Source organism: Octodon degus, unplaced genomic scaffold (genome assembly GCF_000260255.1).
Source record: "Octodon degus isolate 3935 unplaced genomic scaffold, OctDeg1.0 scaffold00012, whole genome shotgun sequence".
NCBI classification, from domain to species: Eukaryota; Metazoa; Chordata; class Mammalia; order Rodentia; family Octodontidae; genus Octodon; species Octodon degus.
In genome coordinates, this window is record NW_004524588.1 from 24,567,363 (window position 1) to 24,573,540 (window position 6,178).

A 6,178-nucleotide genomic window follows, 5' to 3' on the forward strand; every position below is an offset into this window, starting at 1 on the left:
CAACTCCTGTAGCTAGACTGCGTGTGCTTGACATCACTATTGCCCAGGTTGCTCAGAATTTATGTGCTATAATGAATAAGCGTTTCTTCCATCTTTTCACACACTAACATTTACCAGTCAGAAACATGGAATATCATTGATATAGGAAATAATATCTTGAAAATGCTAACATGTTTAGTCTCAGCAGCCCAGTAACCTAACCGGAATCCCTCAATCAGCTGGCAGCTGGAGAACAACAAGACCAGTGAACAATGACAGCTTTCCGCCCCCACCTAAAATTTGTCTTTCTAACTGTACACTGCATTATTTCTTTTAGGTTGGCAGAAAATCAGAAACAGTAGTGAGTCAAAGAAGTGAGTTCTCTGGAGATAAGGAAAAGGCATCTTGTTGGATGGATTTTTTTTAATTTTCCTCTAGAGTCATCTGTTTTATGAACAACAGATTTTGTCTTTGAAACTTTATTGATTTTACAAATTTACATGAATTCTTTATTATGAATGCCTACTGATCCAATCCCTTAAGAATACAGGCACTTTCTCTGTGGTGCTACAGCCTGGCTATTATAACTAATATCATGACCACCTTGGTTCCGAAACATTTCCACATTTCATTCTGAGACAGTGAGTGAACAAATGAACTCTCAGTACTGATGTGAAATTTCTGTTGCATTGTCACTATTCCAGTACATTGACAGATTCTGAAGATCTTTTTTTTTTTTTTTTTTTTTTTTTGCATATGTGAGGAAGTCACTGTTTTCTCAAATGAGAAATCCTTTAACATAATGCCAGCCTATCACTACTTCTGAAGAGAGTCACAGGGCCAATGTCCTGCCAAGGGTGCTCAAAGCACTGACAGAATGGTCTGCCGTCATGCGGCTCTCTTTCTGGGAAGCAGTCCACGGGCACATTTCTGCTCTTGCCTCCAAGACTGTTGAAGAGAGTAGGTTGACGTTCTCTCATTTCTCGATGGTGATCTTTGTCATATTGCTGAGTTAAGTCACACAAGGAAAAGCACATAGTGGAAACACTATTTTTGATGACAATTTTACCTGAAGAAAGGGCAAAACAACTGTCAAGGGAAAAACAGGATCTTGCACTCATAATCCAGGCTAGCTTCCCTGCAGTAAGTATGACCCAAAATGAAAAACAATAGGCTTAACACAGAACAGACGCCCTGGTGAGCAATGAATTTTACTTAGCAGAATATTGGAATGGAAATAAATTTTCTCCACAGGACAATAATGGAGAGAAAACAAAATATGATTTTGCAGATATCTATGAAAGTTTAAAGATAAGACGAAGAAGGCATGGGAGAGAGCTCAGCAGTCTAAGCACCTGCATGGCAAGCACAAGGACCTGGGTTCAATCCCCAGTACTGCATGGTGTGCTGGCCCTGGAACTCTAGGGGCACCATGCTGACTACTAAATCCAGGCGTGGTGGCACATGCCTGTAATCCCAATGATAGGAAGGCTGAGGCAGGAGGACCATTATGAGTCTGACCTGTGTAGCAAGATCTTGTAACAAATAAATAAGATTTTTTTAAAAATTAAAAAAGAAGCGATGAAGAAATAATGTGTTCAAAGTGGAAAGGACCCAAAACTTTATGGAATTGTCAGTCAAAGTAGATTGTAGGCTAATAAGAACATTAATTACAGGAACTAATAAAAATGGTTCAACATGCCTGACAAATTCTCCAAAGATATGGAATACACAATAAGGTATTAGATGGAAATACCTGAAATAATAAATTGCATATCAATTATAAATTGTAGAAATGCCCAGTGTGAAGATAACATGTCTGAAATGGAGGACAAAATGGCAAATTTAATGAAGTGTTTAGAAAAGCCAAAAAATGGTGGGCCCGGTGTGAGCAGGCATGGAGCTTTCCTGGCACCATTTGAGAACTTTGGTGGACTCTGGGGAACCTGGGAAACTCTAATAAGCTCTGACCTTCCTTAGCCCCCAGAGTACAGATGTGGAGCTTCTGCTGGTGCTGGTCCAACCTTTTAAGGATTTAATAGGACTCTGAGTGGCCTGCAGGACTCAGGAAAGCTGTGAACTGTGGGCCCAGCTTGCACAGGTGGGGAGCTTTCCTGGAGTCATTTGAGAACTTTGGTGGACTCTGTGTGGCCTGTGAGACTCTGTTTTAGTAACAACTGGGAGCTTCAAAGATGCCAAAACACAGGAGCATAAGGCAATCTCAATCCTCTAAGCACCCCAGATGAACTCCAGGAGACAAAGACATATAAGAACTTGAACCGGAGTTCGATCCCTGGAGTGCCATCCTAGCTCCACACTTAGGGCAGGCTGAGACAGTGATTGAGACTGGGCGTGATGGCACGCACCTGTAATCACAGCCCTTGGGAAGCTGAAAACAGGTGGATCACTGTGAGTCCGATCTGTGTAGTGAGACCCTGTACTAAATATAAACAAAAATTTGGAAAAAAAATAAAAGGAACTTGGAAATCACACATCTGAAATTTCTGAAAGGAAAGCTACTAAAGTAAAGAAACAAGTTCATCAGGTGACAGAAGAAATAAGATCAGAAATAATCTCTGGTGAGAAAAGAAATGACAATAATCATGAAAGTATTGCTTAGCACAGCTAAGGAAGACAGATAAGAAAAGAGAATAGAAAAGCAATGGAAAGGCTGAATGAACAATACAAAAAAGAATTAGAATGAAGGAAAAAGATTGAAATAGAGCTCCAGGAAATTAAGAACTCCATTGAAAGCTGGGAAAACTGCTTGAATAAAACTGAAGATAGCTTTCAGACCTCAAAGACAGTGTTGCAGCTAATGAATGTGAAAGGAAAGATCTCTTAAAACTAACAAGGAATCAGGAAATAACAATTCAGCAGCTACAAGATGATGCAAAGAATAATAATATAAGAATAATAGGTGTCAATAAAGCAGCGGGAGAGAGCACAAACAACATAAAAAGACTATTTGCAGAAGTACTAGCAGAAAATTTTCCAAACGTGATAAAAGAACTTGACATACAGATAAATGAGTCATATATAACAGCAAACAGCCTTAATTATGATAAATCTACACTAGACACATAAAAATGAAGATGTCAAAATTTGGATCCTTGTCCTTGCCAGACAAGTGCTTAGACCGCTGGTCTATCTCACTAGCCTACTACTTTTGTTTTGAATTTTAATTCATTATGTCATTAAGCAGGTAACTCTTTTTTCCTCTGGTTGTAAAATCAAAAGGAATTTTTTTCTGAGGGGTTATAGTAGAGATCAAATCTAAGTTATCTCATTCACACCTGGACCTAATAGAGAAAACAAAGTCACAAGGTACAAGTCTGACAGAGGTACTTTAATAGAGTAAGATGCAGAAAAGTGTCACTCAGTGTATGGTTTGTATGTAAGAAGAATAGGTGACAGTTGGAACACATGGGGTTAAACTTTTCTGACGTTTTTCTCTCTCCTGAAATCTGGTCTCTGCATCAGTTAGACCAGTAGCAATAAGAAGTAGAAATAGAAAGAAGAATAGAAGTAGAAATGGTATATTTATGGGTCCAGAATTTCACCAAGTGGCAGTTCCCATTTACTATAGAATCAGAGGTTCCTTATATGAACCTAGTGATCACTCTGCACATAGATGCTCTCATGGATACCCTTGACAGTGTCTCAAAAGAAAAACCGCATTGATCTTCAGAACCCAAGAAAGGTCTTTAGCCTTCAATCTAGTACGGGTGACACTATTTAGAACATGAAATTAGTTGTTTCCAGCGAGCAAAGCCTAACCTTCAGATTGGTCAGCAAATTTCTTATTGTTTTTATAACAGTAGCTGGGGGGCAGTTCCTGTGCAGTAATACACAACTAGCATCAGTGTGCACATTAAGCAGCCACTGGCGCCAACATATTCTGCTAAATGCTGAATATTCTTCTAAATACTGTCTCAGTAGAGAAAAGTTAGCCATGAACTGAAACAAATGGGACTGTTGATTGAACAAAAAGAGGTGTAAATGGTAATGATGGGAATGACTCTAGGGTTGAAGCTTTTGTTCATAGAAAAGGTCAGATCCAACACAAAAGGAAAGCTTTACAGAAAAGGCGAAACTGACCAATGAAAGTCTTTTAGGACTCCAGAAATATTTTGTTCAATGTATGATAAATAAAACATAACCCACCTTAACAGAATTTAGGAAAAATAAAGAAAGTTGCTTCTTTATGAAACAAAATTTTTCTGACTTGACAGTCAATTAAGACTGGATTCATGTTCCAAGCTAGTCAGCTTAGGTAACAATTTAATTATTTGCTTCAAAGAAATAAAACAAAACAAAAATCAATTTGTCAGTTGCAAGTTGTTCCACTAGAATCCACCAGAACTTTTTCATATGTTTATGATAACAGTGAGAAAAGACCAGTTGATAGTTCATGTCACCAATACTTAAATATAAAGAATTTAAAATGATTTCTAAATACATTTGCAATCCAATATATGTTGAGATGGGGAGGTGTTAGCTGGAAACACTCATGAAGAAACTTTCCACCCTCCAGGTCAGCTGTTTTATCAATAGAACAAAAGTTATTGAAGATTCATTCTCCAAAAAGATTATACTTTTGTACCCTATGCATAGCTTCTCCTGAAATCTTCAGAAAGAGTGCAGAAATTAATCATGCAAAAAGAATATTTTCTGATAGGTTCATCTGAAATAGGTGAAGAGTACAATTTCATCTGTGTCTCTCTGGTAGCCATAATATAAAGTGAAAAAAATCTTAATGTAAAAAGAAAAATCTTTTTGATTTCATGTAACATAGGGAAATTTTCATGCATATATTCAGTGTTCCATTTCTGCTTATTGATTAACCTATGAAGACCTCATGGTTAACCTTTACACTATTTATATCTGATTATCCCTCCATAGTAATTATGGGTCTCAATACTTTACACTTTAATATAATTTATAACTTGTTACTTTTTTACTACTTTAATTCTCTCTTTTCCACATAAGTATCCTTTCATAAGAGGGACTTAAGTTTGAAAGATAGTGATTTAAAATCAAAAGAAAATGACTACTCTCAGAAAGAGAAATCGTGAGTTTTCCTCTTGGCTAAAAAAAGACAGAAAAGAGATTGACAAAAAAAGCCCATGTGTTCAGCTCAAGGGAAGGGAAGCATACTATTAAGAAATAAGCAAATACATCGAAGGCTTGATGCGATCATTATTCTGAAGGAAAATATATCTTACGGCGAGGAATTGAGAAGGACGCAGCAGGGCAGGGCGGGGAGCTCCTTGAGATTGTTAGCAAGGAGCAGGGAAAAGCTTCTCTGGGAGAAGGACCTGGGCTTGGGGTGCAAAACGCTTTGTGATTATGGCACCAGGAGGGAAAGGAGTCTCAAGCACAGACCACGGGCGGGAGCAAGCCTGTATGCTGTTGTCAAGTCAGCGTCGCTCTGTCTGGTAGCTCCTCACAGACGCCTAGCGGTAGATAGCAGAGGACAGAAGTTATGTAAAGCTTAAATACAACTACTTGCAGAAATTCCACCTTTCCAGTTGACAAAATGTACACAAGTCATTTCTGTAGTTTATATATGCTGCCACAGGCCCCCAAATTTTAGCCTCTGATTTTATTTTATTTCAAGTTTTTCCTTATATCTTCAAATCTAAGAAAATGCTCAGAGCCGAGGCAGAATGTCATAGCCAGGCATTGGATATTTACTTCTCACATGATTAATGTGATTTTATGCTGATTGATTGCAGTGACACGTCCCCTCGAAAGCTATCTTTGCCCCAAAGATGATGAGTTATAGTTTATTGAGAAATTTTAAAATGCATTTGCTACATGGTGAAAGAAGATGTGTGACTTTGCTAAACCTATTCAGCATGGCTGCGAATGTTACATAACATCATGTATGTCAACAAATCTTTTGTGTCACTTGGATGGCACTGTCCTCATTAGGAGAGCAGGGCTGCTGGGTGCTCATGTCTGCATCTCCCTCCTCGGTTCAGATTGCTAAGCACGACTGGTTACTAACATAATCTTCATTACTTAGTCTTTTACAACGGACATGAACAATTTGTCTTCTGATGATATATTTTTGACTTCTCTGACACTTTATTCATATTTAGCCATGCCCGTTTCCTACCGTCATCACCATTGCAGCAGTCTTAAGCCTACCATACCACTGCATGCCACAAAAATCACATTCCTTGACACA